Below are 27,444 nucleotides of genomic sequence, written 5' to 3'. Positions count from 1 at the left end.
CTAACCTGGAAGTACTATGTTATCCATATAGAAAAGAAAAATCTATACCATTCAAATATTAAAAAAATCTGTTGCATTTAGGTTAAATACCTAATTATGTAAATAAAATATTAAAATTTTAAAAATAAAAGGTAAGATGATTTCTTATAAACTTAAAATAAGAATGAGGTTGTTTAATGAAATATAAAATTCAAACCTTGAATAAAAGAGTTGACACATTGATCCACATAAAAATATCCTGTTCAATAAAAATCACTATAAACAGCCAAGTCACAAACTGGGAGTAGATGTTTGCAACACATGTAAACAATGTAGGATCAATATTTCATATTTATAAAGAATTTCTATAAATTAGCAGGACAGTAACTAGTAGGAAAATGGGCAAATGAGGATCGAAGCAGGCAATTTCTAGAAGGGACCATACTGGACTGATGGATAAAGAATTGATAAGATGTTCAACTTCACTAGAAATTGGTGAAATATATGAGAAACAAGGAGATCTAGGAAATCGGTAAAATATTTTAAATTCTTACAATACCAAATGTTGGTAAGGGTGTTTAGAAAGGGACATTTTTAGACCCTGTTGTCTTTTGCATAGCTTGATAAGCCTAATTTGCAGAACAATTGTGTAGTATCTAGTAAGTAAAATTGTACCCATTTTTAACCTAGCAGTTCTGTTACTAGCTGTGATTTTAGAAAAACTCCCTAGTATGTGAGCAGGGAAACATATACAGACTTAATTATGGAATCATTTGCATTAAAACATTAAATACAGTACATAATGTTTATTACAAGGTCTTTCTTTTACTTGTTTTTTCATGTATTTATTTATTCAGTTTACATGGTCTATACATAAAATCACTTTAAAACCTCTAAATTATCTCATGTCCATTAAATGGAAACAGTAATGCTAGGCCTGTTTAAATTACAAGAAAAAATCACTCTATACCAACAAAGTGTTTTAAAAAACCAAGGTCAAAGGAAGTAGTCTTGGGAGAGAGGCATTCCTGAGCTGGTGGCTGGATCCCAGGAGCTGCTGGGCGAAAGAAAGAAAAAGATGCTTTCAGACAGGAGTGGTTTGATTAGAGCCCAGTGACACAGCTAAAGGGAATTAATCATAATTACATGTCTCAACATAGTAAACCTCAAATGCAGTGTCAAGAGACAAAAAAAAAAGCATATGCCATGGCAAAAAGACAAAAAGACTAACAGCATTTATCGGGTGTTATTCTATGTTGAGCATATTGTAAATACGGTTTATATAAAGTTTAAAGTAACAGGGAAAATATTGCAAATATTGTTTAGGGAGAAATATTTTGTAAAAGAATAATATGGACAGTAATGATAATCACCAAAGTCATTCGAGGGAGTGCCTGGGAAAGGGCTGGTGGGGGAGGATGTGGGAGATTGAGCAGCAGTTCACAGAAAGCTTTAGCTATATCTCTATATCTGTGAAGACCTAGTCCATTAAAAACAAAAAGTTTTGAGGCAAATTTGGCAAACTGAATCTGTGGTGTGGTGAATATATGAATATACATTACTTTTTCCCCTAGGTAAGTTTTAGTCTATTTGAAATATTCTAAATGTTTAGAAATTTTAAAATTGCCCTTGCAGTTATTTTTGCAATGTGTTTAACTTAGCAGCTTTGTGAAATGTATGGCGACACAGGGTAAATTGCCCTATACTTAATATCTCCAGTGGTAACAAGGCATGATTTAGAAATTTCACCCAGAATTCACCTCTGTAAACTCTGCAGTAACGAAGTAGTTAAGTTCAGGACTTCTATATTGATCAGGATTGCTTTGAATATAATTCAAAGATTAGTGCTAGAGGAATACACACCTGTGGGAAGGCAGAGTGAACTAAGAGGACTCAGATCATCTATGGATTCACTGCATATTTACATTTTTATATGTTTACAGTGGAAAAAAGTTAAGTTGCACAATGAAAGCATTAAGAAATATGCTTAAAACTTCCTGCTCAACAAAAAATGCTATAAACAAATTTAGTCAACTCACACACTGATTTTAAAATCATTAAATCTGAAGACATTGCCTCCATTTTCTTGAGTTTAGTTAGGACGCTTCTGGCTGCTTAATATGAATTTTCAGATTTAAATTGGAGTAAAGAGAATGAATGAAGAATATGTATAAAAATTTATAGGTATCTTTAAAATTTTTTCTATTAGTTTTCTTTGGTTACATTTAGATATCATGCCAAAAAAAAAGCAAGTACTAAGAATGGAAAACAAAGATTTTTCAGCTGAGAGGATTTATGACTTTATTATCAAATATGTAGTCAGTCATTCAAGCAACAGTTAGTTATTGAGTATCTGCTCTGTGCCAGGTACAGTTCGAAGTGCTGAGGAAGGAGCAGAGAACAAAGTAAATGAGAAACCCCTGCCCTCATTTTATTTATGCTCGAAGGAGGAAGGGGTAGAACTTACTTTCTCATCGTCTAGTGCCCATATACAAGGAAACCTACTAAATGGTAATTGAGAATCTTTGTGGTTTTGGGAAGGAAAGGGGTGGGGGGAGTGCACTGAATGGGATTTCTTGGATAACCGTAATTACAGAAGGAAAACACGCACTGGCTTCTCCTATTATATAAATGAGAACGTTTATAGTAATTTTCTGAGAATGGCATTCTCAAATGTTTTAAGTGCAGAAGAAGAATAAATGGTCGAGTCTGCTTTTCAGCTCTGCTATGACTGCCTGTTTTACTCTTTTTCCTTCCCAACTCTACTGAGCTTATTACTTAATTGATGGGTTTTTCATTTTCTTTTTTTTTCCCTGAAGAGTAAATTATTGTCTTTATTCAGTAAGGAGTTCAAGTGAAATGTAAAGTCCTCTTTTATTCAACTAACTCTTTACTTTCTTGTTAAGACCTCCTGTGTGTGTCAGGCACGGTCCCAGGCTCTGTGTGTTCAGAAATGCACAGCTCCTCCTCCAGGGGGTCTGTGGTCTAACAGGCCAAATGCCAGTGCCAGTTGTCGTGCAGCATGGCAGGTGATCTTAAGGAGGGATAGACATAGTTCTGAGTGAGCAGTCCTGCCTGAGGTTCAGAATCTGTGTAGCTGGAAGATTATTTTCGTTGTTGGGGCTTCAAAAATGAGTGATGGTTTCCCAGATGTGAAGTGTGAGGTGAGCTTCCCAGCAACTTCACAACCCCATGACTCCCATCAGTCACTCAGTGCATTCATTGCCTCAACGTGCCGTAGCTTCTGTATGTCATTCATTCGGTCATTCATTTATCCGTTGATTTATGCCATCAAATTTAGTATATGTATTATACTCCTTTTGTGGGCCATTTGCTAAGCAGTAGTGAAATGTGTAAGAAAGATGCTGCATTTACCTTCATTTTATATGTCAACACCAATGGCTAGAGTTATTGGCATGTAGGCATTCTAATCCAAAGATTTTTCAATTCAAAATATTGGGTTGGCCAGAAAGTTCCTTTGGGTTTTTTGTAACATCCACGGAAAAACCCGAAGGAACTTTTGGCCAACCCAGTGTGTGAGTTATTATAGTCAGATGGGTAACATGACTTGGTTTTGAATAGAAGTACTTAGTTATATTCTACAGTGGACAAGAGCATTTAGAGGTTATATAATGCATCTGATCATAGTATCGAACCTGATCAGAAAAACAAAGAAAACAGAATTCTTCTGGAGCTTGCTTTATATACTTGTGTCCACACAATCCAAATAATTCCCATTCACTACAATTCTGGGAGAACATAAGAGCACACAGCAATTTTAGGTAGGTTATCTTGTTGGTTCTGACAGCGTCCCTATGGATCATGAATATAGACTCCATGACTTTTCCAGAAACATAGGAATAGTATGTGGTAGAACTCTAACTTGATTGTAGTGTTCACTTCACCATGCCCATGAGAGAACTCTGAAATTCCTAGATGCCTCTCATACTTCTTTTTCTTCTGATATATCTTTTTATAGTTTTAAAGTAACGTTTTTTTCCTTACATAGCTTTCCTTTAACAAGAAGGCAAATATTTTCTTTTTTTTTTTTAAGTAAAATAAGTAAAACAGTGGGGTAATGTAGCTACCAATATAAAAATGTTTACATTTCTAAAATATGGTAGATTTAGGGAACTGTGAACATAGCCATTTGTGTGTGTGTGTGTGTGTGTGTGTGTGTGTGTGTAGAAATATAGCTTTAATAAATTAGATTTCGTCACAAATGCAAAATTATATTTTTTAACATATTGATATTTCACTTCATCATATGATATAACCACGTGCTGAAAATGAAGATGAATTTGGAATTTCAAAGACACACACAAAAGTATAATCCATCAATGGTCCTCATTCTTCTTGGTGAATCCTTCCCTTTTAGGATATTTCCTTTCACTGAAATGACTGGACATAAGGCATGTCAATGCAAAACATAAGTGAAGAATTTAGAGAAGCTAAATTTTACCAGGGGAATAGATGGGAAGTAGAGATTAAGGAAGCAGGGAGCCATTGAAAAATGTTGGGTGGAATTGAGAGGGGCTTAATGTAGCTTAAGGGAGATGGGCTTTCAAGAGAGCTCCGAAGTCGGACGAGTGGAAACAAGAAAGTGATAGAGAGCTATAAGAAAGGGTCAGCAACTGTTTAGTAACTGTGCACCTCTGCAAGACCCCAGTGCCTGGTGTTGTGGACTCAGTGGAGTTCTCAAGATTCTTGAGGTCTGGAAAAACATGTTCTCGTCAGATGAGAAGAAAAGATCTAAAAAAGATAAAGCAAGTCTGAGAGGTGGAGTAGAAATTGAAATTTAGGACTATTGTTGTCAGTGGCACACTATGAGCAACTTTTAAAAGGCTTGTTAGGGTAAAAATGCACTTTTTGGCTTTTTAAGAAAGCATACTATGAAGAAAGAAATAATTGATCATATACTCAGAGCTAAGCATAACTATTGGCTTGCTGTCCCTCCCATAACAACCAAAAATTGAGGGGAAGGGAGAGCAAAGATGCTGATCTTGTGAGCTTCAGATTGCCACAGCAGCCAGCAAACAACGATTGGACCGTGGATCAGTATTTCAAGCAAACAGTCTTGACTGTTTTACCAGCATAATCCCAGGATCTTCACTTTAAGCCAATGTTCTTTGCCCTAAGAGAGCGTCATGCAAAGCATTTGTTTCGTTGTGACTGAAGAACAATTAATTTAGTTCAACTCACTTCGTTGAGCATGTACTATGTGAAAAAACCATACCTAGTCCATAAATCGTAGTTCTCCATGACCATAACCACTGGAGGCTGCTGTTTCAGCATACCAACAGAGGCAGTGAATCTCTAGAAGCAAAACAATCTAGGCCAAAACAAATTAGTAAAGGATGTCTGAGGGTAAGTGGTTTTTTTTAATTGATATAAAATTTATATCCAGTGAAATGCACAGTTGAGTACTCTCTTCTACATGATTTTTTTTCCACCTTGAATTCTGTGAAACCAGTTTGCCCTGGTCTTTCTCCTACACCTTTGGCTATTCCACCCCTCTCTCATCATAGTTACCTATCGCTTCACTAAATGTTGATATTCCAATGTCTGACTCCTTCTCTTCTCAGGTTACGTATTCTCTTTATACTGTGTTGCTTTCAATAACCTCATCAGTATCACATCTACAAATCTAGACCCTATTTCCCATCTGCTCCATTCGTATATATCCAGCAAGCAATGGGACCTCTTTGCCTAGTGGTCCCATAAGCACTTTAAATTTGTCATGTGCAAAAATGAACTTATTGCCTCTCACTACAAACATGCTTTTAATTATGTTTTCATTATTAGCACTAATGAAAACATACTATTCAAAACAATTCAAGCAATCGAGCACTTTTGTGTGATAAGGGATGTGTCAAACATTATAAATCAGGTTACCCTCTTTTGGGAGAACTGATAGTTTAGCCATTTATTCATGCCAAACCTGGCCATCATTCTGGAACTTTCCTCCTTCCTCATTGCACCCACCCAGAATCCTCCCAAAATTTCACCTCCCCCTCATCATCGTGGTCCTTGCTTCTTTCTCTGGAATCTCTCAAATCTGTTTCTTTCTTCAATCACTGTCCTTGTCAAAAATCTTTCTACTTTCTTTCCAGACTTCCACACAGGGAGTATTGTTACCAGAGATTCAGACTCTGTTCCTTAGGCATAGAGGTAACGGAGGGATGAATTCTGATTGGAGATTTACTCATCAACCATGTATTGAGTTTCTGTTAGGCATAAAATAAGTCTATTAAAGTAGCAGAACAGAATTAGTCCGAGTGGAGCAAGCGAGCTGAGTGCTTGAGTAGTCGAGTCCCGGAGACCGGTAGCGCTTGCAGCATGGCTGACCAGCTGACTGAAGAGCAGATTGCAGAATTCAAAGAAGCTTTCTCACTATTTGACAAGGATGGTGATGGAACTATAACAACAAAGGAGTTGGGAACTGTAATGAGGTCTGTTGGGCAGAATCCCACAGAAGCAGTTACAGGACATGATTAATGAGGTGGATGCTGATGGTAACGGCACAATTGACTTCCCGGAATTTCTGACAATGATGGCAAGAAAAATGAAGGACACAGACAGTGAAGAAGAACTTAGAGAAGCATTCCTTGTGTTTGATGAGGATGGTAATGGCTATATTAGTGCAGCAGAGCTCCGCCATGTGATGACAAACCTTGGAGAGAAGTTAACAGATGAAGAGGTTGATGAAGTGTCAGGGAAGCAGATATTGACGGTGATGGCCAAGTAAACTAAGAAGAGTTTGTACAGATGACAGCAAAGTGAACACATTGTACAGAACGTGTTAAATTTCTTGTACAAAATCGTTTATTTGACTTTTCTTTGTTTGTAACTTATCTGTAAAAGGTTTCCCCCTATTGTCAAAAAATATGCGTGTATAGTAATTAGGACTTCATTCCTCCATATTTTCTTCCCTTATCTTACTGTCATTGTCCTGAAACCTTATTTTAGAAAAATTGATCAAGTAACATGCTGCATGGGGCTTACTCTGGATATATCTAATAAGCCCTTCTGCACATCTAAACTTAGATGGAGTTGGTCAAATGAGGGAACATCTGGGTTATGCCTTTTTTTTTAAGTAGTTTTCTTTAGGAACTGTCAGCATGTTGTTGTTGAAGTGTGGAGTTGTAACTCTGCATGGACTGTGGACAGTCAACAATATGTACTTAAAAGTTGCACTATTGCAAAACGGGTGTTTTATCCAGGTACTCGTACACTATTTTTTTGTACTGCTGGTCCTGTACCGGAAACATTTTCTTTTATTGTTACTTACTTTTTAAACTTTGTTTTAGCCACTTAAAGAAAATCTGCTTCTGGCACAATTTGCCTCAAATCCATTCCAAGTTGTATATTGCTTTATTATCTTCACGGTGCTATGTCCCTCTCTAAATCATCTAGTTTATTATCTGGTTTCCTACTTTATAGTCTTTCTCCACTCTCGTATGTAAGCTTGCTAAGGACAGGGGTGTGTTCTAACTTGTTCATTACTCCATCCTTATTGTGTAGACACAGTGGTAAACACACAGTAGGTGCTCAGGAAATATTTGTTGCATGTTAACAAGTAATCTTCCCTCCAGCCTTAAATGAGAGTTTTTGACTGGCGCAGTGATTCATATTCACCTCTGTGGATTTGTATAATACCATTATGAAATGTTGCTGGGTGTGTTATCTGCCTCATAGGGATATAAGGATGTTATAAGGATTAAATGAGATAATGTATATGAAAGTTACTTTGTTAGAGAAACAAAAACTTATAATAGTATTTATGATCACTCTCCTGATTTCACAGGTGAGCAGATGAGAAACCTGGAGCCCCAGTGGGTACATAATCACCCAAGGGCATAGATATCAGCTCTTACATCTTCTGCCAACCATCACAAAGATGCTTTTACATATTTTTTTCCCCTTTATGCTGAATGTCCCTCACTGAAAGGTCATAAGGATGACAAAGATGTTTCTGAAAATTAGAAAGGGAGGAGTAAAGCCACTTTTTGTTGAGAAAGAGCGTGCAGATCAGTAAAAACAGCCACAGGGAATATAGCAATGAAAAATTCAGGGTAGAATTTGGCCTACTGGCCCAGATGGGAATAAACTAGTTGCGATGTTTAATGTGAAGCTATAGAAAAGTTAATAGGTTTGTGAACAAATGTTCCAAACTCTCAGCTCAGGGTATGATTTCCCAATTCAAGAAACTTTTCTACCCTGAGGGTAACAAGTTTTACTCAGCTTTTGTGCAAAGAAACTGCCACTATTTCATATTTTCTTTTCTTTTTCTGTTTCCTTAATAAAAGTATTCAGTATTACTTGGTGGAGTTCTGCCCTATTGTTTGATATCATGACACTTTCTTCCAGGCAGTGCGGTGTCCTGTCATTGGGAGCCATTGGTGCTAACCAGAATGGTGTACAGTACCAGGGAGTATGCTAGTATATTGAGTTATATCCCATATTCTTATGTAATTCACAAACCAGCCCTTGAAAAGAACTCAATTTCAGACCTGTGTGATGTCATTTGTGGTATACTTAAGCCACACTTTATTTTTAATTTGATATATGCTCATTAAAAAACATTATCTTACTTGCTTTAGGGTCACACAACTAGTAAGTGAAGGAACCAGTCTTCCAAACTCCATTATTTGCATTTTTAAAAATTGTTTAGCATTTATATGAAGGCAAAAATTAACCTTCCAGCTCTGTTATCAATTTCTGTATCCCAGTGGATATACCAATGTCCTCTGAAGTTGCATAGTTCTGATTTGTCATGAGGTGGCAATGTGACAACACCTTGAATTGGATCTATGATGAATTCCCCCACCTTGGTGAATTTCTGAGGGAGCTGTCCAGAGCTGAGTTTGCTATGGAATGGCCACTGAGTGAGGAGGCATGAGAACAGACTTCTAGGGCTTGAATATTTGATTTTATGCACATCCAGTCTTAGCTTCTAGCTGAAGAATCCTAATGTGGAACCCTAGGAGAATTTGCTTTCTGGATTTCAAATACAAAAGTTCAAAGCGGTCAGGTTCTATTTAAAAAGCCCACATGCAAAAGTAAGTGAAGTACCTTGAAATTGCCAGTGAAGAGGTCATCCTGAAATCTACAGAGTAAAAAAATGAGTTTTAGAGGAGGAAAATATGTTTTCAAATAAGGGAATGTATATTATAGCTTTTCAAATTCCATTCATTCAGAGAAAGTGAATAAACAGGGATAAAAGACCTTGAACAAGACTCTTTTTCATGTCTATTTAAATAAGAACTTTATTCAATTTGTGGTACTATTAAATAGGAATACAATATTAAATAGCTTAAAACTTATAGTGGTATTTCTTATATCCAAATATGTGAAAAGAATTTTATATAATTTATTATGGCTCATTCTGAGGTGGCTCTGAAATTATGAATTGTGAACACTGTCTAATACTTTTCCCTAAAATATTAATAAATTTATACTTATGTATTCTTAAAACTTCAAATATTATATTAAAATAATGTTCATATTATCATTTAAAGATCTAGAATGTAATTTCCCAGTCTTGATTTTAATTCGATTATATGAAAGCTGAAAATATAAGATTGTAACACTTTTTCTTAGATTGTGGTTATTTTTTAAAAAGTCATTCACCTGTTGAATCATTCAGTAGATATATAGTGGCACATTCCAAGCTGTGGTCCCGTGCTTCCAGCCTCCATTAGACTTATAGTCTAGTGCAGGAAAGGTTAAGTAAACTGAAGCTTAAAATGCACGATAATAAGTGCTATGATGGGGTTGGTACAGCGTATTATAATCACACACTGCAGGGTCCTCTTATTTGAATTTGGTGGGGGGGCTGGTCAGAGAGAGTTCCCAGGGAAAGTGATATGGAAGGTGATACCTGAAGTATTAGTAGAATTCAGCCAAGCAAAGAGATGGAGAAGAATCTTTCAGTCACAGTGAGCATAATATGTGAAAGTATGGAGACAAAAGAGGATGTGGTGTTCTTCGAAGAGAAGTTAAATTTAACTAAAAGTTAGAATTCTTAAAAGATAAAACAGGGACTGGGGATAATAAATAAGACTGAGGCAGTAAGCTGAGGTTGTACCATGGAAGCATGAACATCCTTCTAAGAGCATTGGGATTCTGTAGTAAGGTTTTAAATAAGGAAGCTGCCTGGTCAGGTTCACATTTTAGAAAAGTCATTTCAGTGTAAAGAAAAGATCACGGTTAGGTGAGAGCCTAAGTCTAGAGGCTGAGGGACTCTTTTGGAATCTGCTACAGTGGTTCCAGATGATACATGATGCTGGCCTCAACTAGAATAGCACTAAGTGTTGATGGAGAGAAGTAGCTGGAATCATCATTTTTTAGAAGATTAAATTGAGAGAGCTTCACAGCTGTTTGGAAGTAGAGGAGGGTGAGAATATAAGGTCAGGGAAGCTAATTAGATTTCTGGAATCTGCAGCAGTGGTGGCTGGTTCCACTTCCAAAGATAGAAAACACAGAAGTTTGCAAGTGAAGGTAGTGAGATCATTTGGGGGCATAGAAAGTTTTATGTTTCTGTAGGACTCTAAATGAAATGGCTAGCAGAAATTTGGGCCTGTGGATTTTGAAGCTCAGGAATGAGATGTGACCTAGAGATATAAAGTTTAGAACTTTTATCAGGTGGATGGTAATTGAGCATTTAGGAATGGATGATATTACCCAAGGAAGATGTTGAAGAGATTCTCAAAGTTTGGGGTCAGATGAATTACCCAGGAGGTGTGATAAAATTCAGAATCCTGGGCACCAACTCCAGAGTCTTACTGAGTAGTTATAGGATGTAGCTCACAAATCTACACGCTTGACAAATAGAGTTCCATGATTTTGATGCAGATGATCCTCTGACCCCACTTTCAAGTAAAAGGAAAAGTGGATCTTGCATAGGAGCCTAAGTAGTATCAGCACATAAAAGATGGACAGAGGAGGAGGAACCCGGAAAGAAGGCTGGTGAAGAAGTAACCATAGGTGTGGAAGGAAAATAAAAAGTATAAAATATCACTAATTACATGGAAAGAGAATCAGTATAAGAGAAGGAATCATCGACAGGGCCAGAAGTGTTGAGACAGGCAGTAAAGATAAAGGCTGGAATACACCTACTACATGTAACAAAAAGGAGGTCATAACAAAGTTGGCAAGAATAGTTTCAGTAGAATAATATGGGCTGAAGCCAGATTGCAGTGGGTTGAGGGTTGAATATGATATGAGGATGAAGAGACATGAAGCAGAGACAAAATCTTTTACAAGTAGTTAGAAGGGATGGAGGAGGTTGCTACAGCAGGATATGGGTAGGGGTGAATGTTTTAGGAAGGAAACAGCGTGAGTCAAAGTCTTATCTCACCCTTGGCCTGCTCTTATCTCTAATTTTTTTGGAGCTTTTCGTCTTATCAACTTATGAATGGATATATTATACAATTCAGCAATAAAAAGAATGGGTTGTGTGTTAAGTTTATGTCGACATTTCTAAGAAACTACCAAATACTTTTCCACAGAGCTGTTCTGTTTTACATTTGGATATTGGGGAGCAAATTAAGGTGCTGCTTTGTGTTTTGTGCATTATGGTTATGCCCAAAAATACTGAAATATGCCTGAATATTAGCCTGACCCCTAGTGGTGGTCCACATCCATGGGGCTAAACGTGGAACTGAGTTTTTTCTACGCTTTCCATCACATGAGCTGCCACTCCACCTCCATCGTTTCTTGCAAACACATAACAGTAGAGAGATGGTGTAAATATGCCCAAACAAATTTAGATGGTGTACTGCGGGGTCCAGTGGGGCAGAAGGAGGGAAGTCCTTACACCCTGCTACCTGCTTGAGATCAATACCTGCTGTCCTAGCTTCAGCATCACCACCATCCGGGGGACTTTGAGAAAAATACTGAACTTCATTTAAGCTCAATTTCCTCATATTTACAACGACGATTATAGTAATACCTACCTTAGAGTGATTAAGTGAGGTTAAATGAGATTGTGTATGTAAAGCGCCTAACACAGTTCAGCCCAGAGTTGACATTCACGAAAGAGCAGGTGTTCATATTTCATAATGATAAAAACAATCAATAATGTAGTCAAATCCTACAATGAAATTTTATTCATGATATTTTTTTTTCTGGTTCTCATTTGCTTGCATTCCATGTTAATGTTCTCTATTTCAATTGGAACCTCTTTAAATTTAGGACCGGGTTTTATTTGATAAAGATAAAAGCCACAACCATACCAACAATAACATCCTCTATTATTTTAGAGTAACTATATATCAAGACATTGCTAAAATATTTCTTATGTAAAATTTAATGCTGAAACAGTTTTATGAGGTAGGCAAAGATCTCAGATGGTCTATGTTAAAGATTTTCATCTGTATCTTTTTCACCCAGACCCCACATCTTGACTCCTTGATGTGCTGGCCCTGCCAGTGGCAATGATAATATCAGTTACAGATGGTTGATACAAGAAATACAAAGATTATGTACAAAGTATTGATATTGATACTGATATTGATAAAGCTAGCTTTCTTCTCTTTGAGCTTTTCCATTCTAGAAAGCTAGCTCTCACCGAGAAAAAAAGCTACCTCTTATTTAACCCTTGAGAAACAAAAACAGAATGAACAAAAATCTATTTGCTTCTTTTATTACCCCAACGATACTAGGGCTGACTGTTGTTATTTTTAATTATTATGTTTCCAGGTATTTTTCCCCCGCACTCAACCGACTGATTAATAACCACATAATTTCTCTTTAACAATGACTTCTTCAGCTTATGTCAGAACAAATAATGAACATCCAGAACTATAAAGGACAAACCAGAACATTAATCCTTATGTCCCTTATTCATTGGCCAACAAACTTACTAGGCCTCTTACTGAACTCATTTGCGCCCCTACACAACTTTCAATAACCTTAGGCACAGTGGTCCCTTTATGAGAAGGCACTGTGATCACTGGCTTCTGCCATAAAGCAAAAGCATCTGTAGGCCGCTTTCTATCACCCGGGGCACCAATCCCTCTTATCCCTATGCTAGTAATTATTGAAACTATTAGCTTATTTATCCAACCAATAGCCCTAGCCCTATGACTAACAGACAGTATCACAGCCGGTCACCTGTTAATTCACCTAATCAGAGGAGCATCCCTTTCCCTATTAAGCATGAATCCTCCCACAGCCCTCATTATATTTATTAGTCTTGTTCTTCTCACTTTTCTCGAATATGCAGTAGCCCTTATTCAAGCTTACGTGCTCACCCTGTGAATGAGCCTCTACCTACACAATGACACCTAATGACTCACCAAACCCATGCGTATCATATAGTAAATCCTCGTCCCTGACCTCTTACAGGAGCCCTCTTAGCCCTTCTCTTAGCATCCCATCTAGTCATATGATTCCATTTTAACTCAACTTTTTTATTATCCTCGGGCTGATTAACTAGTATGTTAACAATATGTCAATGATGATGAGACATCACCAGGGAAAGCACTTTTCAAGGCCATCACACACCAGTTTCATTCAAAAAGGATGTTGATATGGCATAATTCTGTTTATTATTTCAGAGGTTCTCTTTTTTATAGGCTTCTTCTGAGGTTTTCATCACTCAAGTCTTGCCCTTACACTTGAACTAGGTGGTTGCTAACCACCAACAGGCATTCACCCCCTAAATCCATTAGAAGTACCACTTTTCAACACCTGTCTTACTGGCCTCTGGAGTACCTATTACCCAAGCTCACGACAGCCTGATAGAAAGAAATTGTAAGCATATTCCTCAAGCTCTTTTGATTACAATCTCCCTAGTTTACTTTACACTACTGCAAGCCTCAGAATATTATGAAACAGCTTTTACAATCTCAGATGGAGTACACAGGTCAACAGTCTTCATAACCAAAGGTTTCCATGGCCTACACGTGATCATTGGCTCTACTTTTCCTCATTGTCTGCTGCCTGTGCCAACTACAGTTTCAAATCATTTCAGATTTGAAGCCACTGCCTGATACACTTTGTAGACATAGTATGGCTGTTTCTATACATCCCCATTTATTGATGAGGGTCTATTCTGTTTTTTCTTTTATTGGGGTAGAGTTGTTTTACAATGTTGTGTTAGTTTCTACTGTACAGTGAAATGGAGTTGAGGGTGTGTTCTTTTAGTATCAATTAGTTGTCTTCCAGTCAATTAGTACAATCTGAAAAGAATAATAAACCTTATAGCATTAACCACAAACATAGTACTAGCTTCACTACTTGTACTTAGCGAATTCTGACTTCCCCTACTAAAGACAGATACAGAAGAATCAAGTCCTTACAAATGCGGATTTGACCCCATAGGATTTTCCATAAAGATTTTCCTGGTAGCCGTTACATTTCTCCCCTTGATCGAGAGAAATTGCCCCCCTTCGGCCCCTGCCCTGAGCAGTCCAAACTAGCAACCTAAAAACAATACTCATCATAGCACTAATCCTGATCTCACTACTAGCAGTAAGTATAGCCTGTGAGTGAACTCAAAAGGGATCAGAATGACACAAATATGATAATTAGTTTAAATGAAAACAAATGATTTTGTCTCGTTAAACTATGATTAAACTCATAATTACTGAGTATCTTTTGTCTACATAAATATTATTCCAGCATTCACAGTTTCCCTTATAGGGCTATTAATTTATTGATCTCACTTAATATCTTCTCTGCTATGTCAGGAAGAAATAATATTATCATTATTCATTATAGCAACCCTAATAATTCTAAATGTCCATTTCACTCTAGCTAGCATAATACTCGTCATCTGACTAATATTCATAACCTGAAAAGCTGCGCTAGGTTACCCCTGCTAGGAATATTATCAAACACCTATGGCACTGATTGCATCGAAATACAAACCTTCTCCAGTGTTAAAATTACTGTTCTAACTATTATATTCATGCCACTAACACGTTTATCGAAAAGCAATATAATTTGAATTCACACCACAACCTACAGCATACTAATTAGTTTTGTTAGTCTTTACCTTTCTAACAACAGCCTTAACTTTAATCTTCTCTGACCCTCTGTCAGCACCTTTACCAACTCGAACGGCATGACTCTTACCACTAACACTCAGAGCTAGGCAATTCCAGCTACCTAAAGAATCACTGGCTTGGGAAAAAAGCAAACAAACTGTCTATTACTATATTAATCATACTACATATATTCTTAATCTTAACATTCAAGGCCATGGAAATGATTCCATTCTACAGCTGATTTGAAGCAACACAAGTCCCAACATTAGTTATTATTACTTGATGAGGAAACCAAACAGAACGGCTTAATGCAGGACTCTACTTTTTTATTTTACTCACTAGTGGCATCCCTTCCACTTCTAGTTGCACTAATGTCTATCCAAAATACTACAGGCTCGCTAAACTTTTTAACAATGCAGTACTGAGCCCAAACAATATCTAACTTTTGATCCCATATTTTCACACGATTAGTGTGTAAAGTGGCTTTTATAGTAAAAATACCCCTTTATGGGTTACACCTACGATGTCAAAAATGCACGTAGAAGCCCTTATCGCCTGATCTATGATTCTTGCAGCCCTACAACGCAAACATGGTGGCTACGAATCACAATAATCCTGAAACCCCTAGCAAAGTATGTAGGGTACCCATTCCTTATATTGTCCTTCTAAGGAGTAATTATAATGAGCTCAATCTGCTTGCACGAAACAGACTTAAACTAGCTCATCACATGCGCCTCCGTTAAGCACGTGTCACTTGTCATAGTAGCTCTTCTTACCCAAACACCTTCAAGTTCCATAGGAACTAGGGCCCTAATAATCACCCACAGCCTCACACCGTCTATATTATTTTGCCTGGCAAATTCAAATTATCAGCGTGTTCATAGCTGAAACATAATTTTAGTCCGTGGTCTACAAACATTTCTTCCACTAATGGCAACATGATGACTACTAGTAAATCTTACAGACCTAGCCCTGCCCCCAACAATCAACTTAATCAGAGAACTATTTGTAGTAATATCTTTCTTCTAGTCCAATATCACTATTATCCTCACAGGGGCTAAGACAGTATTACCGCCCTATACACTCTCTCTGTATTAATCATAACACAACGAGGTAAATATATGTATCATACCAACAATATCAAACCACCATTTACATGAGAAAACACCCTCATAACTCTTGACCTATTACCCCTTCTGCTCCTATAACTCAACCCAAAATTATTTGGGGACCTAGGTACTGTAATAGACTTTAACAAAAACATTAGGCTGTGAAGTAAAAGAAGCTTAAATCTCCTTTTTACTGAAAAGCTTAGCCTTTTCTCGGGTGAGCCTCCTCACTCTGGAAAGCTAGCTCTTACCCAAAGCCAGCTACCGCTTATTTACCCCTGAGAAACAAAAACAGAATGAGCGAAAATCTGTTTGCCTCTTTCATTTCCGCAAAGATAATAGGGCGCCTGTTGTTATTTTATTTTATTTTTTAAAATTAATTAATTTAGCTATTTATCTTTGGCTGCGTTGGGTCTGAGTTGCTGCACGCAGGCTTTCTCTAGTTGTGGCGAGCCAGGGTTACTCTTCGTTGCGGTGCGTGGGCTTCTCATTGCGGTGGCTTCTCTTGTTGTGGAGCACGGGCTTCAGGCTTGTGGGCTTCAGTAGTTGTGGCTCGCGGGCTCTAGAGCGCAGGCTCAGTAGTTGTGGTGTACGGGCTTAGTTGCTCTGCGACATGTGGGATCTTCCCGGACCAGGGCTCGAACCCCTGTCCCCTGCATTGGCAGGTGGATTCTTAACCACTGCACCACCAGGGAAGTCTTGTTATTGTTCTAATTATTCTGTTTCTGAGCATTTTATTCACATCCAACCAACTCAGCTACCTCCTCAATGAGGAGAAATGTGGGCATCTGTGACCTCCTCAGACTCAGTATCTCACGAGCGTTTGTTACTCTGGAGAAGAGACGACACAACACCAGGAATGGCCAGTACCTGATGATTATTCCAATCAGCCATTTGGCAATTTAAGATAGTTGCATTCTTTTTCCCACCCCACCCTAAGCACATTTATTTCCTTTTTTTTTCACTGTAATAGCTGAGTTTCACCCTAAAATAGTCAAAGGATTCTATTCACATTTTGTCCTTGTAGATTAATGATAGTGTTAAGACACACAGTTCCTTCATGGAAAGTAAGAAAGCGTCTTCTTGGCCACATGTGATTAGCACCATCCAGACTTCTGCCTCACATGCCTGGTGAGGCGTGCATTCTCTTCAGTATCCAGTTGTTTTTCAAGAGAGATGTGTAAATTAAAGTAGTGACAACGATGTTAACATATGTGTTAGGCAACAAAATAGATGGCGCTGATGCAGATGGTGTTACAAGTTGTATTTTCAACTTGGGTGTGCATTTGGAAAATATTTCTACTATTTCCTTCCTTCAATGTCATCAATTTTAATGGCTTCTATTCCATCTAATTTTTAAGCTGTAAATATATTCTAGTATTTGAAAAGGAAATCAAAACGATCCTTTGTAACAGAGGCTGAACCTAGTTTGTTTTCTCAGCAAAATTAGTCTTCAGTTTATATGTATCTAAATGCTGGATTATGAGTTCCCAAATCCGTAATTTACCCTAGAATTCTTCAGTTAATAAAAACCGATGTGAGAATAAGTTTGTCTCATATGATTATTAAAAAACCTCTGAGCAAGCATTTAAATATTAGGAGATTTCATATAAAAAATCTTCCTTTGGGCTTCTCTGACAAATCAATGGTTTCGAAATGCTTTCAGAGACCTGAGTAGGGCCTGGACAAGTCATACGCACTAACACTCTCCTATCAGCCTGAGAGCCCCTGGACAGTTTTGACTTTTGCTTAATATCAGTGGATATTTAGTCTACTGAAATATTTTAATCCATCTTTCCCTGTAGAAATTTGAACCTAAATTTAAAGGGGCTTTTCTAATGCAGTTCAAGCCAACAGGTATAATTCATTTTAAAGGTAATTTTTAGGACTAGCTTCAAAGTATCTAGGCAAACATTTATTTAATTTCCTATGTTTCTGTAGAAATGATAATACCTAACAAATATTACTTACTCTTTGTCACATGCTGTGGTTTACATATCTCATATTTTAATTCTTACAACAAGCCGTAAGGTAGGTGCTAAATGCTATTATTAGTTTAACAAGGACAACCTGAACCTTCAAGAGGTATGTACATTGCCCAAGGTCGCAAAGCTTGCAAGAGGTTGAGCTGGGAAAATCTTTTCTCTAAAATTCATGTTCTTAACCACTCACTGTCTTACTCTGACATATATGTTCTAAACTAGTTTCAAATGTATCTTTAAAAAATAATTTAAATATGGATACTTTAAAACACATAAATATATAAATAGGGATATTTATATAAAGAAACATTTATCCTCGTTCTGAAGTAAAGGCTCCAGATACTCTCTGCTCCCTATGCCCCCTTTTAGGTCACAAAGGGACCTCTTTTTATGCATTGTCCACCAAAGGGGTCAGGGTTTGAATTCTCCCCTAGTCTTTTCCTTTTTTCCCTGTTGTAAATGAATTACGTATATGCCCTGAAGTAATTAGCAAAGACGCTGTTGTTCAGGTGAATTTTAAAATAATTAATCTGACCTAATACCTGTCAAGAATAATTAGGAGAAAATATGTCCTCCCTGAGCAGCTCTTTCAAGCTAAGATGCTAAAGCACGATGTCTCCTGTGTGTGCACTGCATGTGCACTGCGTGTGCACTGTGCTAAAAGTGAGAGGGCTAAAAGTGAGAGTAAATCTTAATGGTTTTAGAGGAAATGCTAAAATGATACCTCTTCAATTGCCACCTGGGCATCAGCTCTTCAGTTTCTATATCTGAATAAAAACAAGAAGCTGAACTAACGACAGGGATTCTGACATGAGTGATATCAGTGACTCCTTAAGACATTGTGGTTTGCAATTAAAACTTAAAAACTAATCCCTCCTCTTCCAAAAGGCTTTTGAATGAAGTCACATGCCCCATTTCACAGCCTGTTAATTTTCTTATCATAAGAGCTATTCAACTGTCTTCTAACCCTCTCTCCCATCCCCTACCTGTCCTTTTTTAAATGTTTAGCATCCTTAGTAATCTAATTAACTGGTGAAATTTCTCATGTAATAACCAAGTCCTAAGCAGTATGTTTCGAGAAAGATATTTTAGGAAAAATCAATAAGCAAGCTTTACCCACAGATGCAGTTTGTCAAGAAGGGGAGATAATCTCTGGCTGCAATGACGGCAGGTTTGAATATGATGACATTTGCTGTCCATGATTGTCTGGAGCCCTAAGCACTGCTCTGTCATTGTATAGCAACCTCTCTGCATGCCCTCTAACCTTGCCTTCTAATATATTAAGGGGCTTGTGGAAGAGGAGAACACTGGAGAACTTATATCTCACATCGCCACGCAGTTCAGAGTTAATAATTTCCTTATTAAACCTATGAACCCTTCACGTTTTGTAGTCCTGCCTGCCCAACCCCCTTCTAAGTTAGTTTCTAGGCAAACCAATAAACATGGAATTACATTAAGCTCCTTATTTCAAGGCTGCAGTTCAGGATTTTGCTGCATATTTGTTGGCTCATTTATGGAGACTGCAGCATAATATTCATTAATTCTGTTTAATCTCCAGTACTTCAGTGATTTGATTCTCAACCACATTACCTATGCCAGTTTGTCCATGTTTAAACCACCCCAGTGCTGTGATGCTGTTCTATATGTTGATTACCCAAAGGTTCTGTGAGCTCTAGTCTGGAATCACAGAGGCAGATTATCCACCATTTCCAGTTCTTGGTGATCACTCAGCGCTTGAAGGTAACCTATTAGAAAATTTAAAATGTCAGCATCTGTCTTGAATGGCCAACATATCTGTAGCTGACTTTTAATAAGAAAGAATGTGCAGTTTAGGAATAGTCTGAAAAGGTAATAAGCATTTGCAAAAAGAAGGACATTGTTTGCTTTGACAAATTAAGGTTTTGATGTGAAAAAGAGCTTCTTGGAAATATCCCTTTATTGATATGAATCAAGGAATTGAGGTTTTAATTTCAAACTTACCCAGCACTATGTGAGAATGAATATTAATCTTCCAGCAGAACTGTTCTCTGTTTTGAATGTTGAATGTTTTGAGACATTCTCTAAAACACTCTTGCAAGTACTCTCTCGCTCTCTCTTTCTCTTTCTCTTTGTGTGTGTGTATGTGTGTGTGTGTACATCTACGTCTTCACAACCAAACAAAAACATAAATTAAATGTTTACTCTCTAGTTTCATAACATAAAGTAATCACTGATATTGGTCACACTGAAGGGTGGCTTGGAAAGGAGAGAAGTGAAGTCCTTTCAAATGCCGATTCAATATCTTTCCTTCACCTGCTTTCTGGTGGGGAAGGGTGTATAAGGCTGGGTGAAAAAAGTCAATTGAGTAGTTTTTGCAGGCTCAACCAAACTGTAATAGTTAATAATAGTTTTACTGGCAGGGTCTGGAACGGTGGTGCTCCTGTGTGTCGCTGGTGATGGAGGCTCTGCCAGGATTTCTCATTGTGCCCCCATCACTAGTGACACAGGAGCACCACTGTTTCAGACCCTGCCAGTAAAGCTACTATCCGTCACTGAGAATTTGCGTGCATCTGTTCTTTTTTTTTTTTTTTTTGCGTGCATCTGTTCTAACAGCTAGTATTACTTTTCACTTCTAAAAGTACCGTGAGCCCTGTGATAGGATAACTTGAATCAGTAGAACCACAGAACACTCTTCACTGCCCGCTGTGTGCCACATAGTACTGCAGATTCCAAGGATTCTACAGTCATTAAAACAAGAAAGGGCCCTACCTCCATTCAGTTGTTAAAGTAGCAGGGAAAACAGACAAAAACTATTGCAATGAGTCTATTAGTTATGCACATGTAAAGAAAGGCAAAATAGAAATTCAATGGCTATGGAACACACAGTAAGATCTAAATTACTCTAGCAATGATGAATTATATTTTTTTATTTATTAATGCTTATTTCCAAATGTTAGTTTGTACAAACATAAATCTGGATTTCATGTTACACCGAGGGAACTGTGTACAGAGTAGGCTAGTAGACTCAGTAGGTTAAACTGTTTCTTTCTTTTATATATATATAAATATATATATGTATATTTATGTATGTATGTGTGGCTGCGTTGGGTCTTCCTTGCTACGCGCAGGCTTTCTCTAGTTGCAGCGAGCAGGGGCTACTCTTCATTGCGGTGTGCGTGCTTCTCATTGCGGTGGCTTCTCTTGTTGTGCAGCACGGGCTCTAGGTGCACGGGCTTCAGTAGTTGTGGCTCACGGGCTCTAGGGCGCAGGCTCGGTAGTTGTGGTGCATGGGCTTAGTTGCTCCGCGGCATGTGGGATCTTCCTGGACCAGGGATGGAACCCATGTCCCCTGCATTAGCAGGCAGATTCTTAACTGCTATGCCACCAGGGAAGTCCCTAAACTGTTTCTTAAAATAGGTGTGTGTTTTTTTTTTTCCTTTGAGCTATCAGGGTATTTAGAAAACATTTCACCTAATCCTTCTCCAGGTAAGGAGAAATGTCTTATCCAAACTAATAATACCATCTTTTTAAATGAATGGAATATTTAGTGTATACTAGGAACTATGTTATTCTCTACTTTTAACCAATTTTTATTGTGAAATTTAGTATCCTTAAGGATGAGTCTATAATAAAAGATATGTAGGTCACTGATTTATCAAAAAAAAAAGAAAAAAGAAAAAAGAAAAAAGACACGTATGTAATGCCACTCAGGTCAAGAAATGGATAATTGCTTGCTTCCCAGATTTGCTGAGCAGCCCAGCCTACTTCTGACTCCATTCCTTCCCCCCTCCCTACTGCCCTTCTTCTGAGGGTCATGATTATAATTTAGCTTTTCTTTATAGTTTTACACATTCACATGCATTCAAAAATGATGTATTTTAGGGCTTCCCTGGTGGCGCAGTGGTTGGGGGTCCGTCTGCTGATGCGGGGGGCGCAGGTTCGTGCCCCGGTCCGGCGGGATCCCGCGTGCCGCAGAGCAGCTGGGCCCGTGAGCCATGGCCGCTGAGCCTGCGCGTCCAGAGCCTGTGCTCCGTGGCGGGAGAGGCCGCGGCGGTGAGAGGCCCGCGTACCGCAAAAACAAACAAAAATGATGTTTTAAAATGTACTTTTAACTTCAGATAAACTGATTTGTAGTAGTGTATATGCCTTTATGTCTATCTTCTTTCACACAACTCAACATTTGTGATAGTAATTCATGTTCTTTTTTGTAGCATTACCTTGGTCATTTTCATTCTATTGTATGAATGTATCACAATTTATTCTACTGTAAGTATTCTAAAATTAATCCATTTTAGAATAAATGGCATTTGTTCGTCTGACTGATATGAATAGCATAACTCTAAATAGTCTTGTGCTTGTTTCTTGGAACACATGTGCATATATTTCTATCTCCTAATTCTCAAAATTTGGTGTTATGCTATATCCCACACTCATGTTTCTGTAGAATTCAAAGATATATTCTTATGAAAGAAAGTTGGAAAGGAAGGACAGGCTGAGGTAACACAACAGAACCAGATGTACTGAATTGGTTGCCTGATTGCAGTCTCACAGATTTTTGGTTCAGTATCTAATGGGTTAAGCTGAGTTCCTTCACGTGTCACTGAAACAAATGAATAGAAGAAGTAAATGATCAGTGTCATCTTTATCGTTACTAATTCTTTGTTTAACCTTTGGTAATATGGGTGAGATGCAATGCCTTCCTGCTCTTATGCTTGGTTCAACCATTTTTATTGCATTATTTCTGTTCTTTTGTCTGGCTAAGTTTTTCCCATCACAGAGTATGCTGTTCCCTTTGCCCGAAATATGTTCTTATTGTAAAACATTGGTCGCATGACTAACTCCTTTTGTTATTGAGGTAAAGCTGACGTACAGTGTTAGTTGCAAGTGTATGACCTAATAGTTCAGTATTTGTATACACCGCTAAGTGATCACTATAATAAGTCTAGTTACCCTCTGTCACCTTACACAGTTACAAACAATTTTTTTTTCTTGTGATAAGAACTTCTAAGATTTACTATCTTAGATTCTTTCAAATATGGAACTCCTCCCTTCCTTCTCAGGATCATTTCATCTGAACTCGGAAATCTTCTTTGATAGTCCTACCGCCCCCAGTCACTCTCTATTACATTTACCCCTTATAATTGCTGTTAGTTAATTCATCTCTTCAATGGTTATCTTGTTTATAGTTTATTCTTTTTTCTGGTCCCTCCTTTCCCTGCCTTCCAGAAATATAAGCACCAGGAATCTCATTTCTTTTGTAGAACAAGTTAGCTACAGTATGTGGAACAATACCAGTTCATAATAGGTGCTCAATAAATGTCTAATGAATAAATGGAAGAAAGGAAGGTAGAGGTTTGGAAGGAGGCCAAGCAGTAAAGAGACTATTTGCATGTTTCAAAAATGCTGTAATTCTTCATGACAGGTGTAAAAGAGGAGATTTGTGGATTCAGATCTTATAAGGAGACTAAGCAATCAAAGATACCAAACCATTGAAGGTTAGAAAGAAGCAGGGAGCTCAGTGTTTCCACACAGTGAGGCAGACTGAAAGTAATAAGGGAAACCAAAAGCCCAGGACGGTGTGTGACTGTCATTCCAATGTTCTATATACCTCTTTGCCAAGCTATACATACATGAATTCCTAACAGTCTGACTAATGTTCATCTCAAAGAAAGAATCTGAGTCAAAGTGACCTCAGGGTTACTAGCCATGGAAACAGAGGAGGGAGAGTGTGGTCATTAGACGCTGTTGTCAAAGAACAAAGGAGGGACAAAAAATAGAAGTTTGGTGCTCTCCCACATTGATTTGGAGGAAATTGGCCAACATCCAATGTGAGCAAGGCAGTTGGGTAACCCTGGGAGAATGAGTCGTCTTGGCAGGCTCGCAGAAGTGCCTGCTTGTGTCGATCATCACTGTAATGACAGATACCAAGGGTCAATATTTACAAGGGTCCACTAGGATGAGTAGTAAGATGAGTCTAGGAGTGGTCCCCAGGAAATCACAGAGCAGTGAGGCTCATAGAAGAGATATAAATTCCAGGAGTTGACCAAACTGTTAGCTATAAAGGAAATGTATATTTAACACATGAAGAAAAGAGAGCCAAGTACTACTGTAGGCAGATCCAATAGGAATGTAATATAATACTTGTGGTTACAGACAGGGAAAATGTTTAAATATCTGTAGTGTCAAACTGCCATATATTAACCCTTTAGTCAAACACGGTTTCTACCCATTTAGGCTATTTTCCTTCCCTGCCAAAGATGGCAACTTTCATTTTACCATGTTAGTGAGTAAGGGAAATGACTCATTTTACAGACAACTTGGCAAGACTATAAGTAAGAAAAGGAGGGCATGAACTGTGTCCTGTAGGTAACAAAATGCTTTTCTAAAGTCATTGCTGGGGAAATAGTAAAACATTACAACCCAGGAAGTCCAGGTAAATTATATGAGAGAGTAGTCAGTAGATGTCACAGGGGAAAAATACAAGCATTTCTGAGAGGAAAAGTAAAAGGCTTTGATGTGATGTCTCTGACACCTAAGTGGAGCAGAGAATCTGAGGCAGAGATCCATGCCTCTCATTTGTGAGAGCTCAAATAGGGAGGGTTGTGCTGAGTAATTTTGCTTGGCAATGAACTTAATACCTCCCTCCTCTTCCCCTCCCCCCACAAAAAGCAAAATTAAACTAGGTAGCAGAGGTAGATCATCTCCCTCCTAAAGCCGACTCAGCATTCCACAGCATTTATACATCAAATTCCAAGAACTAGGCTATAAAATGTGGAGTTCATTTTGCCACCTTGCAAAAGGAGCTTCAGCTTCTCATTTCTCTTACCTTGTGATGAGGAGGCCTTGAATGGGTCGTTCCTGAGGACCAAAGAGACCCAAAGAGTGATAATGGCATCCCAACCTTGATCTCTGTCTCCCCTAAGAACTGCCAAGCCCTGTGGGCCTTGAGGAATTTTCTGTTTCTCCCCCAATCTCTAGGAACAAAGGTGTGACTGACTCTTTCAACTGAGTGACTCTCAAGGATCTGTAGAGAATGAACTCTTTCATTAAAGTAGCACAGGAAATCCCAATGCTAAGAGGAGAAGCCAGTCTCAGTACAACCCTATGAAACATCTTATTTTCTAGTCTAGGGGTAAGGCAATGAAAATTCTCAGTTCCTGCCTCACTTAGAGGTAGTACAGGTCAGAACTTCCCTGGTGGTGCAGTGGTTAAGAATCCGCCTACCCATGCAGGGGACATGGATTCGATCCCTGGTCCGGGAAGATCCCACGTGTCGCAGAGCAACTAAGCCCGTGCACCACAACTATGGAGCCTGTGCTCTAGAGCCCGTGAGCCACAACTACTGAGCCCACGTGCCACAACTGCTGAAGCCCACATACCTACAGCCCATGCTTCTCAACAAGAGAAGCCACTGCAATGAGGAGCCCATGCACTGCAAGGCAGAGTAACTCCCACTCGCCCCAGCTAGGGAAAGCCCGCCCGCAGCAACGAAGACCCAACACAGCCAAAAATAAATAAAATAAATTTCAAAAAATGTTAAGGGTGAAGGGTTTTTTTTTTTTTTTTTAAAAAAAAAGGTAGTAGAGGTCAGAGAATAATTGAATTTCAGAGCTGAAACGGATATTTCTGACTACCTACTGTAATCACCTCACCTTCCTGTTAAGGATATTACCAGGAAGGAGAAGTGACTTATACAGTTCATCCCATCATGGGTTTATGTAATGTCTATTTACATAGCACCAAACATACTTTTACCAGGCACTTCATTATTGGTTATACAGATAAAATATGACTAAGACTTGATTCTTGCCCTCAGGAACTTGCTATCAATTGGGCAGTTAAGATGAGTAAACCGAGAAAGGCATTGCCGTAGTACAAAAGAGGACAGTGTACACAGCGGTTAAGAGTACAGGCTGTGGGTTGAAGCTATCTGAGTTCAAACACAATACCACTGCTCACACGTTGGGTGGCCTTGGGCAACTGAGTTCACTTTACTATGCTTCAATTTCCTTTTCCATGAAACGTTGATAACATTAGCATTTATCTTATAGGGTTACTTGATGATTAAGTGAGAAAATGTATACTCAATGCTTAGTAAAATATTTAGTAGTAGTAATCGATCAATAAATGTATTATTATCAGTAGTAGGTGCAATAGAGTAGGAACATCATCATTATCATTAGATTCCAGGTGTGGTAGTTTAAAAAGAAAGCTTCCCAGCAGTGGGATTAATAGTCCATGATTATATTAAGGTTTAGGAAGAGTGTTCTGGCAAAAGGGGTTAAATTATTTTCTGGTTTCCTGGACTTTGACTTTGTGGAGCCTTCTGAATGTCAAGGTTTTGGCTAGAGCTGTAACTGAATTGCAAACATAACTCTCATGCTCGTGATGATCCTGGATTTATATGCCATGTGTTCCAGAAAATGGCAGTGAAGTTTATGAGGAAGAAACAGCTCTTTCTCTTTCATACAAAGGTGAAGTTTCAGTTGGAAGTGTGGCTTCCTAGGGTGTTTGTTCTTACCCCACTGACCCAAACAGAGTGAACTATATGACAACAGGGTGTATATCACAGTATGTCATAGAGATGTAAGTTGGTAACATTTTGTATCTTCCACTGTAGGCTGTAAGTATTCTGAGGTCTGGGATGTAGCAGTTATCTATTGCTGAGTAACAAACCACTCCAAAACTTAGTGACTGTTTTTAGTGACTGAAACAACAGTAGTTATGGAATTTGCATTTCGGGCAGGGCTCTGTGGGGATGACTTGTTCTGCTCCATGCTTGACTTGAGGCTGAGATCCACTTTCTGGATGGCTCACTCATGTGGCTGGCAAGGTGGTGATGGCTTTTGGTAGTGAACTCAATCAAAACTGGAGTACTCATTTCTTGCTGGCTGCTTATTTGGGTTTCCTTACAGCATGGCTACCACCTCAGAGCAGTCAGACTACTTACATAGTAACTTATTGCCACTCGTGAGTGTCACAGAAGTACCAGGCAGAGACTGTGTGGCTTTGTAAATCTAGCTTCAGGAGTCAAATAACGTTACTTCTGCCATAGTTGCAAGTGCATCCACATTCAGGGGGAAAGAACATAGGCCCTCATCCCTCTATGGTGGAAATGTCAAAGTTACATGATGAGAGGGACATGTGGGTATGACTCTGTTGAGAAACACAATCTGCCAAAAATGCCACTTCGGTTTTGCCCACCAGAGTGTCCAGAACAGTGGTGACACAACACGGGTACTTAATAAATATAGCTCTGAATGAATTATAGCACTGAATACATTGAGTGAATGAAAATAAATGAATAGATTACTATTGCTACCCCAGTTCCTGACCCTTTCTGAATGACACGGATATTAGTATCAAACTTGGCTCCTGGCTTGAAATTTTGCTCTT

At 38.4% G+C, this 27,444-nt stretch overlaps 1 long non-coding RNA gene and 1 pseudogene across 3 annotated transcripts in view; both read left to right on the top strand.

The window, feature by feature from the left end:
* LOC149749744 (uncharacterized) overlaps positions 1–27,444 on the top strand; it is a 75,839-nt gene that overhangs the window by 32,905 nt on the left and 15,490 nt on the right. The gene's annotated exons all lie outside the window — the stretch shown is intronic.
* Positions 6,112–9,656, top strand: LOC149749745 (calmodulin pseudogene; annotated as a pseudogene).

The sequence above is a fragment of the Delphinapterus leucas genome, chromosome 3 (genome assembly GCF_059928025.1).
Source record: "Delphinapterus leucas isolate spDelLeu-1000000601 "Yukka" chromosome 3, BTC_Dleu_Yukka2, whole genome shotgun sequence".
Lineage (NCBI taxonomy): Eukaryota > Metazoa > Chordata > Mammalia > Artiodactyla > Monodontidae > Delphinapterus > Delphinapterus leucas.
The sequence above is the reverse complement of the archived record's forward strand: the minus strand, read 5'-3'. Positions and strand labels throughout refer to the sequence as shown.